This window comes from Dasypus novemcinctus, chromosome 17, assembly GCF_030445035.2.
Source record: "Dasypus novemcinctus isolate mDasNov1 chromosome 17, mDasNov1.1.hap2, whole genome shotgun sequence".
Lineage (NCBI taxonomy): Eukaryota > Metazoa > Chordata > Mammalia > Cingulata > Dasypodidae > Dasypus > Dasypus novemcinctus.
The window spans coordinates 61,361,409-61,376,057 of record NC_080689.1 but is presented as its reverse complement, the minus strand read 5'-3'; the positions used below and the strand labels follow the sequence as shown (position 1 = coordinate 61,376,057).

The window sequence follows — 14,649 nt, the reverse complement described above, 5'->3', positions numbered from 1 at the left end:
TTAAGTATTTAAAGTAAAGAAAAGTTCATTATTTTAACAAGCTTGTTTAGTGTTAATGGTATTATAAGAAGTTTGCTTGATAACTTTGTATGTAGGCTATATGGAATGTGTTTTTATTATTAAGGAAACAGGAGATGATTTTGTCCTAAGATAAAATGATTGGTTATTAAGAAAGAGTAAAATATGGAATATAATCTGAGTGAATACTGAAAGTGCAGAAGTTTCATGGAAAAGGAATTTTTATGGTTAAAGTTGAATAAGATTTGATGGGTCTATCTATAAAATTTTAAAAGCTTTAATATCAAGTAGTATACTAACGCAAAGTTAAAAATTTTGTTCTCTCTCAAGGCCTCTCAAATCAATCTGTTTTGGTAAAAGTTTTTATCCTCAATAATCAGTATAAAAAGAAAGTCTGTTTTATCAAAACAGCTTCTTGTGCTCATAATTTCCTCGGTGTTCCAAGAAAGGAAAGTTTAATCTCTTTTAAAGGAACATAATGTTCAAAATTGCTTTCTCAAAATCAAATCCTGAAAAGTAGCCTTTTATTCCAAACTAATTATAAGAGATTTGTTCTTTTACCTTGAAAGAAAAATTAAAGTAATAATTAAGTTCATTTAATATGTTATAAGTTGAATAAAAGGTGTTTTAAAGTGTTATAAAATTAACAAGTTTTTTCTTTCCTTTAACCCTCTGTTAATTAAAGTTGTATGAGTAAAAGGTTTCTATAAATGCTTAAAAGTGTGTAAAGTTATCAATATTTCAGCATAATATTAAAAAGAAAATTACAATGTGGTTAATTATGGTTTTAATTATTATAAAAGAGTGTGTGTCACAGAAACAACCTCTTATCATAGATTAAAGTAACAACACTGTAGTATGCAGCAATCCCAAACACTGCTAATATGTTGCATAAAATTAATGTCCAACTGTATTGCTGTCACTTTGTTTTAAAACTTGCTAAGACTTTCTTCAGTGTCTTCTTAGACAAATCAAGCCAGCTGCATTCCTCTATCTGTAAAAAACCCAACAGTAAATGTTTGCAGTTCTTTTCAGGGCTATGTGCATAGCCCAACCATCTTGTACAGTATTTACTGATAGTAATAGTAATAAAAAAGCAGCATACATTATTTCTCAAAAAGAACAGGTTTGGCAAACTCCTTATTCATCTGCTCAATGCACAGAGCTTTCAGCCATCATTAAGGTTTTACAAATGTTTGAGAGCCCTTGAACATTGTCTCTGACTCTGAATATGTATGTCTTACTGTCAAGCATATTGAAACAGCTCATATCTTTGCTACTAATGAGTTATCTCAACTTTTTGCTGACTTGCAACATCTCATCAGGTTAAGACAGCATCCTATTTACATTACTCATATACGCTTTCATACCTCTTTGCCTGGTCCTATGACAGCAAATAATGCTTGAGCTGATTTATTAGTAGGGTGTTTACAAAGTGCTCATGATTACCATGTTTTAACTCACATTAATGCTAAAGGCCTGTGAAATAAATATCAAAAGTTAACAAGACTACAGGCACAAGAAATTATTCGCACTTGTCCTACTTGTGGACCACTAACAGTGGTGCCTCTTCAGGCTGGAACTAATCCCAGAGGCCTGACTCCTAATCAATTATGGCAGATGGATGTTACTCACATACCATCCTTTGGTAAACTACAGTATGTTCATGTTTATATTGACACTTATTCTCATTTTATGTGGGCTACTGCTCAAAGTGGGGAATGTTTTCATCATGTTCACTCACACCTCTGGTCTGCTTTTGCTGTAATGGGATGCCCTCTGAAAATTAAAACTGATAATAAATCTTCTTACATTAGTAAATCCTTTGAATCTTTCTGTTTAAAATATGGTATTGAACATGTTACCAGCATTCCTTATAATCCTAAAGGTCAAGCCATAGTTGAACACAGCCATCATACCCTAAAAACTATGCTTTTAAAACAAAAAGGGGGAGATGATGGTATTATAACACCAAAAGATCAATTGGCAAAAGCTTTATTTACTTTAAATTTTCTTATGTTTATAATTCATTGACACCTGCGGAATGTCACTTTGGAAAATGTCAGATATCTACAGTGGATGCAGGAAATGAAGATCAACCAATATAAGCAATGAATGGAAAAAAGGCAGGATTAAAGTAAGGGGGCAAGGCTATGCTCTTATCATTTCAGAAAATGGAGAACAAATTTGGCTACCTGTAAAGAGGATTAAACCCCAGAATGAAGAGATGGGGTCTCCTGCAACTTCTGATGATGGTGATCGTAAGTAATGAAGAAGCTGCCAGTAATTACACTTATTGGGCTTATATACCTAACCCCCCATTACTTAAAGTGTTAACCTGGAAAGATCCATTCTTTCATATATATATCTGAATAAAACCCATATATTCCCTGGACCAATTGATGATTCATTGCCAATTAAACTCTATGAAGAAGGACAAAGAATCAATAATCTCGTATTACCATTTGATTATCGATCCTTATGCATTGGTAACCATCCTTCCTGTATATATGTTAAAAATTGGGCCATAACTATCTTCAAAAATAATAATACTCAGTTTATTGTGACTTTTTTTCCCTCTTCCAATTTATTCATGACCAAAAATCCTACTTATGATTGTCCACTAAAAGACAGTAGGGATAAAGAAGGATGGCAAGAGTGCCATATAGGAAGAGGATCTGTCATTTTTAATGATTCCTATGGAATAGTGTGGGAAAGTGCTTCTATGGGGAGTTCCATTGAATATAATGACAGATTTATTTGGCATGGTCTAAATAGTAAAGGACAACAAAAAATATTTTTTACTAAAAATAATAGTGTTTGGAAACAGAAAGGGAAATTAATCCCTTCTCCATGGTGTAATATTACATCTATACACAAGCAGAAGCATCTGTGGAAAGTTTTTCTAGGAATAGCTCCTACTATAGAATGGATTGGGAATAATAGTAAGAATGGTCAATATCTGCATTTAAATCAAATTCATCATCTTCAGGCATGTGTAAGAGATCCTTATGTGTTTGTGGTTGGAAAATTAACTATAACCAAGAATGCTCTATTTTATAAAAGTAGGGCCTTGCATACTTATTTGTCTGAGAACATTTTACAGAATGGAGATTTCATTACAATGACTCAAAGGTGGCGGGGAATGTGGATCCCAGTGCGACTGAACCAAATTTGGCAATCGTCACCTGAGAGTCAACTGCTGTTCCATATGGCTCGAGAAATCCTGAAGCGCTCGAAGCAATTTGTGGGACTGATAATAGCTGGCATCTTAGGAATGATTGGTGTCATTGCAGCAGCCACTATAGCTATCATGGCCTTGCATGACACGGTGCAGACTCAACAATACATGCATGAATGGCATAAGAATGCTAGTGACTTATGGCATAGTCAAGAATATATTGATGGAGAATTAAACAGTAGAGTTAATAATTTAGAATCAGCTGTTTTGCATATTGGAGATCAATTGTATAATTTAAACTTAAGGGGATTGAAATGTGATTAGAATGAAAGTAAATTTTGTATTACTCCACTTGCTTAAATAATTCTATATTTGATTAGGAAAAGATTAAAAATCATTTAATAGGTCATAAAGGTAATATGTCCTTAGAAATAGAAGAATTACAGAAAAAGATATTAGAAATGTCTCATAATCAGATTTATGTAGCTGAAGATAAGGATATCTTTAATGATTTAATTTCTCATATTAATAAGTTTAATCCAGTAGATTGGTGGAAGTCTCAGCATTTTTTATGAGCATTAGGAATAGGACTTTGTGTATTAATCTTGTTGCTTATTGTGGTTGCTTGTCTGGGACAAGAAATATGCCAAAGACGGCACCATGTCGACGCGATGGGACAAGCTAATAATTTGGTACTTGCTAAAACCCTGATATAATTCCCCATGGTCAGAGCGCTTGGCTGGTAGTCAGTGACGGGTAAGACTCTCAGAGGAGGGCAACCTAAGACAGGCACAGTCACCCTGACTAAAACAAAAAGGGGGATATGTGGGAAACAAAGGCATGTTGTTTCCATGGAAGCAAGTTACTTTCTGACCACTAGGTCATGCTGTCCCTGGAGAGTTACATGCAGGTGGCTAATCTCTCTGGGAAACATAACATTCCAGCAGAACCCAGACTTGATATCTCATGTAACCTGGGCAACAAGATTAATGATTATATTTGTTTCAATAATATAATAGAACATTATGAGTTTTAGTAACTATCTTATCCACTGTGCACTGTGTTATTTAGAATGAAGTAATGGGAATAGTTAGTTAGAATAGTTGCTGGTTCTCACAATTGCTTGGGGTATATAAAGAAGCCCCCGAGATTAATAAACTATCTGATGACCTTGAGAAATCAATGCTCTCAGAACCCCTGATCCCAATCTCTTTGTCTTTCATTCCTGATACCCTTTGGGTCCGTCACTCCGACAAGAAGGGGGGAGGAGTGAAAAACAAATCATCTATTCCTCCATTACAACATCTATCTGTTAATTAAAGACAGTGTGGCAAATATTAAAAAATTGCAAGATGAGAAAGCAAGCATCAGTATTGCCATGAAAATTTGCCTGCTTTCCATCAGAACCACTTGCTAATATTTTGGTGAACTTGAGAGTGAGTTTCTAGATTCAGATAGGCTTCACCTGAGGTTTAAGGAAGGGGAACAGCAAAGAGGTGGAGGTTGAAGATAGGGAAGGAGAGAGGGAGGAGAGTCAAATGCATTTTGCATGACTGGCCTTGAAGAAGGTTGGGATGGTACTTGAATCTCTGAGGCTGGGAGGGGAGCAGCTGTGGAAGTTGGTGTCCACCCTACTGTGCAGATGTGGGAACATGAAACTGTGAGAGCTGGTATTAACCACATCTGTTTCTGGATTGCATAGGAGGTCACTTGCTAAGGAGGAGGATGCCTGTAGGGAACGGGGGGAGAGAAGGGATGGTTGGGAGAAGCTGCTGGAGAGATGGGGGCTGACAAATGAGGGACTTGGCAGGCAGTGCCAAGCCCCTGTTCTTTACCCTGTCTCCAGTTGAGTCTAAGGAATCACTGGCCATGCAGACCAGTGCCTAGAAGTCTTTCCTCCTTCCTGCCTCTCCTCGAGCCCCCCTGCTGCCCTCCTGCGTTAGTATGGACTGAGAGGTGCTCCATCCTGGCTGTGCATTGGAGTCACCCAAGCACATGCCTGGGACTCATGTACAGAAATCTTATGGATTTTGGTTTGCAATGTAGCATGAGCACCAGGAAGTTTGAAAACATGGGTCGGGTATGGATGACTGGTTCTGAGGCCTCAGAGAGCATAAGAATCACACGTGGGCTTCTTAAATACAGACTGTTCAGAAACAATTTCAGAAAAAGCAGGTCTGCGCTGGGCCTGAGAAGGGGCATTTTTGCCACATGCCCAGGAGGCGCGATGCTGCTTGTCCAGGGAATGCACTTTGAGAACGCCTGGTCCACCCTGCCAGTCTCTTCCTGAGATCTTTGCATTTGGGTTCTGATGGATGTCTCTGGCCCAAACGGGATGGTCTTTTTTTCCTGTTGTGCCTTCACATTACATCACTTTGAAATATTTACAATGCAAACCTGAGCCATTGGGTAAAACCTTCAGGGCCTCCCATTGCTCACAGGGAAAAATCCAAATTCCTTGTCATGGGCATAAGATGTAGTGCTGGAAGCCTCTCCAGGCTCCTCTCCCACCCCTTGCATGGGGGCCACAGCCCAGGTTTTGCAGAGATCAGCTCGAGCCTTGCTGTTTCCTGCCTGCCTGCATTTGTACCTGCCATTTCCCCTGTCTGGAAGGCTTTTCTTGGACCCGATCACTTGGCAAATCTTCCTCAGTTTTTTTTTTTTACTTTTTAAAAGTGATTTTCTGATTAAAAATTTTAAATTTTAGAGCAGTTGTAGGTTTACAGGAAAATCCTGCAGAAAGTACAGAGCTTTGCCCATGATTAACGTTTTCCCTTAGTGGGTACATTTGTTACAATCGATGAACCAATATTATTATAATCATATGATTAACTATACTCCATAGTTTAGAGTAGGGTTCACTCTTTGTATTGTACAGCTCTTCATTTTCTTAAAATTTTTTTTATTGTGGTAACATATCTATAACATAAAATCTCCCATTTTTACTCTTTCTGTATAGACATTCACCAACATTGTGCAACCATCGTCATTGTTTCTGGCTGGAAGCTTTCCTTGGCTCCAAACGGAAACTCTCTACCAATTAAATATAAATTTCCCATTCCCTACACCTTCAGTTTTTTTTTTTTTTTATGACTCATCTCAAGGAACATCTCATTCCAGATTCCCTTGCTAACTGCCCCCCCCCCCAGCCCAGGTGACATAGACGACACCCACTTTCATGCCTCTATTCTAACCCATGCATGGCATTTAATTGGTGCATCTTCCATCCCCTTATTACCTTATTACATCTGTCTCATTTCACAAGACTGTAAATTCCTCAAGGACATGAATCTTGTCTTATTGATCTTTTTATAGCAGTCCCCAGCTCATAGAAGCTAAGGAATGTCGAACAATGAATGTATGAATGTTGAACATACGGATGAAGAAATGAGTGTTGTGGCACCATTTTAAATAGCTGCAGTAGAGATGATGTTACAGAGCAGGGTGTGGTGACAAGGAGGGAGGAAAGAGCTGAGACTTGGGGCTCCTGGTGACAGGATGAGCTCTTAGTGTGTGACACCTGTGAGGACAGGCAGAGCAGGTGATGAGGAAGTCCTGGGATAGTAATGGGTGTGGGTAGCCAAAGTGCATGGAGATCAAGTCAAGGGAAGTAAGGGAGACTCTGGATGGATGGACAACTTCCTAGACAGATGGTGGGAATTGAGGTGGAGAGTACTGTACAGTGGCAGCAGTGAGATGGGAAATAAAGTGACATGGTCACAAAAAAAATGTCTCAGCAGAGAGTTTTTCTGGGTAGCAGAGCCGAGTGTCCCAGGAGTACTGAGCCAGGATTCTTGAGCTGCAGCTCTCTGGGGAATTGGGTAATGGGATAGGGGCATGGTCTCAGCAGCACTTGCCCTTGGGGAACTGAGCCTCAAGGACGTGGGCCTCAGTGGCCAGCTGCTGGCGGGTTCAGGAAGGCCAGCTCTGGGACATGCACCATCATCCCCCAGTTCCCTCTCCTCCCACCTCTGCTGCAGCTCAGCTTCTCTGGCTGCTCCTGCAAGGCTGGAAGTTCTTCAGGGGGAACTTGTATTACTTTTCTGATGTCAAGAAGTCTTGGAGGAGGCTGAGCAGTTCTGTGTGTCCCAAGGAGCTCACCTGGCATCGGTGACCTCCGAGGAAGAGCAGGTCAGAGCTGGGGGCTTGGGGTGGTTCTGACAGGGTTGGTATGTGACAAGGGACTTTGGTGCTTTGATCTTCCTCCTCTAGGGGAGGGCACAGCCCATAACCTTCATGTCTCCTGTCAAGCAGGGAACAAATGTTGAATTCCTCTGAGCATCTTGCACTGGAGGTGGAAACCTGGACAACAAACCCCACTGTCCTCAATGAGTGGGGAGATTCCCAGAGGTGGACAGATGCCAGCAGCACAGCAGGGCAGAGGTGGGTGGTGGGGTGGGCACCCTGAGAGCGTGAGGGAGCATGCTTTTCCCTCAGCCCCTCAATTCCTTTGGGCTTCCTCTCCAGTCATCAGTCTTGATTTTTTAAATTTTTTAATACCCCCCTACTTGAGGCTTGCTTGCCGTCTGCTGTGTCCATTTGCTGTGCATTCTTCTGTGTCTCTGTATTCATTCACTTTAAAATTATCCCACGCCCCCCTTGAGGCTTGCTTGTGGTCTGCTCTCTGTGTCTATTTGCTGCGTGCTTTTCTCTGTTTCTACTTGTCTCCCTTTTTGCTGTGTCACCTTGCTGAGTCGGCTCTCCATAGTGCTTGCAGGCCAGCAGCTCTCTGTGAGGTGCAGGAGAGCCAGCCTTCACAAGGAGGCCCCAGGACACGAACCCAGGGCCTCCCATATGGTCGATGGAAGCTCAAATGATTGAGCCACAGCCGCTTCCCCAATCTTGACTTTTTTAAATGAAGAAGTTGAATGTTTTATTAGTAGGATAATAAGCAATAGTTACAATATTATATAAGGTTTATGATAACAATGTTACCCTTGAATTACATAATTTTTAGAAGTAGTTTTTATTTTCAGGTTATTTTGTGAATTCTGAATATAATAACTAGATTGTAGCCTAAGTCACAGGGTGTTGTGAAAAAAATAACCTGTTTTATGTTTATGTGTAATTATTTCGAAGTATATTTCAATAGTACAGCTGCAACATGTAGCTTTTCCACTGATATTGCAAAAAGTTGCCATTTTAAATCTCTACCACAATTGAAAATAACTATTCTGGATTAAGTTGCTTCAGGTTGGTTTATTTTCATTCCTAAATAGATTTTACATATTTCTCAAATGCTGCTTCACTCCATTGTTGAACAAGTTCTGAAGGTTTGCTCAGTGTCTTCTTGATCACCAACCACCTGCATAACAAGATTTGTTGATAAGTCCAGGATTTTCTGCAACAACTTCATAAAGTTCTGTTGCTTCTCCTGATAGAGAACAATAGAGTTTGCTAGTAGCTTTTGGGCTTTCCGAAGCACCCTGCTCATCTCCTTTGTTCAGTTTTGTCCCAACTTTGAGAAGACTAGAGGAAACAACATGTCCCAAAGCTTCCTGTGCAAAACTGCTGAGTCCCGCGTTCCAGCACCGTTTTCTGCTGTTATCTGTTCAGGCTTGCCTGTGAATTTCTACACTGAGAGCAGAGCTGGCCGGTGCGCAGCATCCAATTGGCACCGGTGCCCCCCCCCCCCATGCCCCTGGCCCACAGGGTACAGATCAATCTCTATTTTAATGTCAGTCAATCCCATGGCCGTGGAGGGCACGTGAGCAGGAGACCCAGGCTTCCTGGGAAGGCCAAGCACTCACATTCGATTTGAGGAGCACCAAGGCCATCGAGGCCCAGGGTGGCCATCTGGTGGGGTCAGTGTCAGGATGTGTCAAGGTTATTAACAAAAGACCTCACTAGCTCTGGTCATTTCAGTTGACGTGACTGCCCAGCCCACAGGGCACTCCTGACACTGTTCTGTGGGTGTGAAAAAGGCTGTGCTGCACGTGAAGTGTCCTGAGAAACTCTGGCCACATGTTGTCCCAGGACAGCACACCTCGTATCCAGGGCTGGGACTAGGTAGGGACAGTCACGTGACGGGAAGCTGGGTCTCCCCGAGGGGCCCTGGCTGCTGCTTAGACGCTGGACACACCAGGGAAGGACAGGGAGGGGTCCAGCTCTGCAGGATCGTGGGTTTCATGGGCCTGCGACCGGGAGGGGATGGCCCGGACTCCTCTCCATATGTTTTGGAGAAGCTGCTCCTCACACCCAGAGTCAGACAACCCACTGCCTCCTCTCTACAGGTGTTTCTGACCAAGTTCACGAGTGCCCCTCACCATGGGATTGGCCTCACTCACAGCGGCAGGTGGGCTCCTGGCGCTGGGTGGATGGGACACCTTTCAATGCTGCCTTGAGCCAAAGGTGAGTCCATCCATTGGACACACACATCCAGGCCTGGCTGGAGTTGCATGTGTGTCCTTGCCCAGTAAGTGTTAGTGCGTGTGTGTCACAGAGGCATGGAGCCTCGCCTGGACCCCTCCACAGAGGACATCAGGACAGGACAGGGCCTGGGGCTGCAGAGGGTCCTCCTGTTCTCTTCTTTGACCACTCCCCTTCTTACACCTGCTCAGGCCTTGTTGCAAGGGGCCCTATCTGAAAGGGATCTGAGTGCGAGTTCTGGGGTGGAAGCTGAAAGGTCCCTATCCTCTCCTTTCCCCAACTTGCTGCTTCACAGACACCCTCCCCATCCTTGGATCATCAGTGACTCAGGATGTCCTCAGCCGACCCAGGTCCACAGGGCAATGCAGCTCTGTCCCTGTTGTTCTGGGGCTGCAAGGGGACTGGGGAGCTGTGTCACTTTAGTTCCATGTGCCCCAGCAGGGACAGGGGCCACTGCCTGTGTCTAGCTGAATAACGTCCCTCTGTTTCCAGGTTTTTGAGCAGGGACCAGCTGGACAAATGGACAATGGGAATGGGCACACAGAGGACTGTGTCCATACTCAGCAGATGTGCAATGACATATACTGTGATGCCACCTACCAGTGGGTCTGCAAGAAATCCGTGGGCCACGATGTGGCCTGAGTGCAGAGCAGAGCCAAGGGGGCCCTCCCGGCGGCCAGCTCTGGGCCTCCTCCGTGCTGCCTGCGAGCCTCTGGCCTCTGCTTGCTCTCTGGGGCTTCCACTTGGCCTCCTGGGTGTCCTGCCTTGAACTGTTGTTTAACACTTTGGAGGCAGGATAGATAGGCACCTAAGGAGGAAGGGGCAGAAAAACCTAACAAGCCTGGCAAGAGAAACTGAGGCATTGGCCTGCTGGCTAGCATGAATGTGCTGAGCACATGGGCAAATTAGAAAGGGGCAGCTAACAAGCACACACCCTGCAGCGTACAGCACACAGCACACACCCAGCGGCTCTGTGATCAGGAGGCAACGTCGTTACATGGCGGAAAAGAGGGACAGAGCAAGGGGGCAGCACCCCTACCCCCACCCACTTTCAGGTTACCTCACGCCTCATTGACAGTGACCAGAGGCTGATCACCGGTGGTCAGCACAGCCTGCAGAGCTCGTGGACAGCAGCCAGAAGCCAACCACCCCCCACCAGCTTCCCCTAACCCAGCCCCTAACCTGCTAAGGGAATCGGATCTCCCAGTAGAGTTCCCCTGCTGTGTCTCAAGTATGCCAATCAGGGCACCCCTGGAGTCCTGAACCTCCACATATCAGGGGACCTCAGGGGAGAACTTTGCATTTCCTCCCTTGTGTGCATCCCTGCACGTACACTTCCCTTCTCGTGCTTCACCCCAATAAATTGTTTGCCTGATTAACTTGTGGCTTGTCCTTGAATTCTTTCTCAAGAAGAAGCTGAGAACCTCGGTATTGGCTCTGATCACACTTCAAGATGTTGGCCCCATGTAAGCAGGGGGACCAATGGTGTGCCCTGGTGTGCTCCTCAGTGTCCACCTCCACAACCAGCACAGGCTGTCACACAGCAGGTCCTCAGTCAACACTTGATGAATGAATGAAAGCCCTTTGGGTGTTTTTCTCTTACAGCCCCCCGCCCCCACACTCACCTGCCCTCAGGGTGTGTCTGTCCTGCAATAAGCACACTTTTATTTTTTTATTTCAGGGTTTGCAGCTAGTTAGTGCATTGAAAAACAGTAGAGGTTTTTCAATAGGGACTTTGTAAGGGTTCCAATACCCAGGAAGTCCTAGGCATCACTCTGGTTCCCTGGATTTCCTTTGTGTGCATAGGGGACTGGGGCTGGATTTTACTAGCAATTTGCCAACTCCAAAAACCTTTTTTTTCTATTCTTTGGACTTGCCTCATCTCTATCAGAGATTTATATTTGGCTTCAGCCTCTTCCTGAGATCCCCATTCCCCCTTCTAGGGACTCTGCTGTCTGCCAGCTGGGCAAGACATACTACATAGCCTGTGCATAACTTCAAACTTATTTTATACCCAAATGTGTCTAGAAAGCCAGTTGAGAAGTATAAACTCTGTAGGCTTTGGGTACTCAGGGAGGATGCCAGCCAAATGTGTCAAGCCCACCTGGAAGGTGGGGGATATTTAACTCAAGCTCACCTGGAGGAAATAATCTAATACTCAGATAAGACACTTAAACTAAGAAAGAGTCCTGTTGCATACAAGCACTGTTTGACTCCCCACTCATAGCCTCTGAATAAAAGGGACCTAAAAATTCTATTCAGGGCTCTGTATTTATCAGGACAAGAGTCCACCGAGTCTGGCCAGTCAAAACAAATCATCTTCCTTCTCAGAATTCTCATGTCCTGGCCATGGATACCGCCTACACCCGACTGCTCTTTGCTACCACAATACAATGAGGATTTCTAGAATATTCTTTGCTGGGTCTGAGGTCTACCATTCTGTGCATGCACAGGGAACCCTATGCAGATTTCTGGAGCTCTGCCTCTGCAAAGTTCTTCCTCTGTATTCTCTGGCCCCAACTTCCATTGCTCTCAGTCTCCTGAAGTTTCCATCCCACTTGGCCCTTGCCTCAGCTCAGCGAGACTGTCATGCCCCATTTGGAAACCCCTTCTCACAGGACCTGATCCGGAAAGACCCTCCAGGAAGAAACACAGGGGGTTGTAGGGCTTCCTGGTCACAGTTTTGCTTTCCCTGCTTGATGTGGGCTATGGGTGGGAGGCCGTTCATCTCTTCGTAGATCACGTAAGCTGTGTGTGTCCTGACTTGTGGGTGTGGGACAGTGAGAAGCTGCAGCCTTGCCCTTGGTAACCATGGCAACGACTCCCGTTGGGGAGGTAATTTACCAATGCAAACTCTATATGCAAACCAGTCAGTCCAGGGATACTCTGATGGTGGTGATGCCGAAGCTTAAGGGGACTTGGATTTGGCCTCAAGTGGGAAATATAACATAGCCTCTGCATAAATTCAAAATTATCTAATTCTGTATCCAAGTGTGCCTAGTCTCTAGAAATCCAGTTAAGTGATATAGACCCTATAGGCTGTGAATGTTCAGAAAGGATGTAAGGCTAAATGCATTTTCAAAGTTGCATCTAGAGGGAATGTATGAGAGATGCTAATTTAAGCTCACCTGAAATGTGGGAGATATGTTAATTCAAACCTACCTGGTACTCAGGCAAACACTTAACTAACAAAGAAGGTCATTTTCTTTCATAAAAGCACCATTTGACTCCCACCCTGTATAAATGGAACTTGAAAATCTTGTTCAGGGCTCTGGTTTGAAACAGAAATTTCCTGAGTCTGGCCGGCCTTCAATAAACCATTTTTCCTTCTCAAAATCATTCCTGAGTCCTGGCCTTTCTATACCCAAATAATTGAACCTCTCTTGACTTCTACAACAGGGGAAGAAGGGAAGTCAGAGAATGAGGAGGGTGGAGGTGGGGTGCTGTCCCAGGAATACATGGAAGCAGTGCAGGGGAGTCTGATCAGCTGGATCAAAATCAAGGTTTTGAGGGGATTTGGGGGGCAGAAAGGAGGAAGAAGAAAGCTTTTGAAGAGTTTTTTGGTGTAAAAGAAGAACAGGATACAAGATGAGAGAAGGCCTGAGCGTAAGGAATCTTGCATGTCTGCCACTGGTCTGGATAAAGTTCTTTAAGTTTTGGAGAACTTGGGAATTAAAATGCATTGATTTTTATTGTCCAATTGGTATTGCTGTAGAAGTCAAGAGGGTCAAGTATTTGCATACAGAAAGATCAGGACTCAGGAATAATTTTTGGGAAGGAAAAATGACTTATTTACAACCACCCAGGCTCTGAGATTCTCATTCCAAAATCCCAACAGGAACAAGATTTTTGAGTTCCTTTCATACAGAGGAAGGGCCAATGGTTCTTTGTCTCAGTGCTCAATAGGCTTGAATTAGCATATATCTTTCACATCCTAGGTAAGCTTTTAGCATGGATGTTTTACATTCTAGACAAGATTTTAGCACATTTAGGTTGCATTTCCCCTGAATATTTAAAGTTTATAGAGTTAGCATTGCTAAACAGTTTCTCTGGGACTGGAGTTGTTGTCATAGTTACCAAGGGCAGGGCTGCAGTTCTTACTGTTCCAAAGGCACCGTTCAGAAAACATACCACTCAGGTGATCTACGAAAATATGAACAGCCCCCACCCAGAGCCTACATCAGTGTTGCGGCCACACAGAGGTCGAACAGAAAATGAGTTTTTTCGGTCTGATGTCTCCTTTCAGGTACAGAATTTTAAGTTTATGAAGGAAACAGCCAAGAGGTGTGGTTTGGGGGGAGGCGAACTTGAATTCCCCATTTTAGGTGGCCTGGGCGAGACTAGGGAACTCTAGAACGGGCAAGATTCTGAGAGAGACAGGCGTCCCCAAGAATCAGTCAGATATCTACAAGGAAATGGGAAACGGCTCTTGCAGCCAGACATCCCTGGAGCCAAGTGGTTTCTTCCCACAAGGACGCAGGCATACCGCCTGGCGTGGCCCTTGGGAAATGATGGGGATCCTGACCTCACGCTAGGTTTTCCCAGTGGGTTGTCCTGGACAACAAGAAAGGAGAGAGAGAGAGACAGCAGGATCATCTGGTGGAGAAATCCGTAACTCAACCAGCCGAGATCCGATGTCCATTGTTGGATGGGCATTCAGCCCTGGAGGAGGGGAGACCCCTCACCAGTCAATCAGTTTCAACAGGACCCCAGTCCTGGGCTTTTGGCACCATATGCTGGAGAAAAATGGTGTTCACTGGGACACGGAGACTGACTGAGCATAAGCAAAGAATTTATTGAGATGCTCTCCCAACAGAGGGGGTCTGAAGAACAGACTTCAGTCCCCCCACCAGCATGGTGGGGTCTGAAGAGAGACCTCAGCCCCCTCGTGGAAGGTGCAGATGTGAATTTATACAGCACATCAGTAGGCAGGGAAATGTTAGTTCAGAGGAAGGGGGTTAGGGTCCGAGTACAGCCTTGGGTCAATAAAGGGCTGTAAGAGTGAGTTCTTGTGTATGGCTTGGGGTGGTGGGCTAGGAAGTAGGGTTTTCTTGGAATGCAGGAGAGTTTGATGGCCTGGA

At 44.1% G+C, this 14,649-nt stretch overlaps 1 long non-coding RNA gene across 3 annotated transcripts in view; it reads left to right on the top strand.

Annotated features, from left to right (window-relative positions):
- Nucleotides 1–10,947, top strand: part of LOC101417407 (uncharacterized) — a 41,364-nt gene extending 30,417 nt beyond the window's left edge. For all 3 annotated transcript variants that reach the window (XR_011646152.1, XR_009181190.2, XR_009181189.2), the window contains 5 exons: nt 2,190–2,279; nt 7,180–7,330; nt 7,454–7,582; nt 9,433–9,550; nt 10,061–10,947. This is a non-coding gene — a long non-coding RNA (uncharacterized lncRNA). The remainder of the gene's footprint in view (nt 1–2,189; nt 2,280–7,179; nt 7,331–7,453; nt 7,583–9,432; nt 9,551–10,060) is intronic.
- The last annotated feature ends 3,702 nt before the right edge of the window (nt 10,948–14,649 follow it).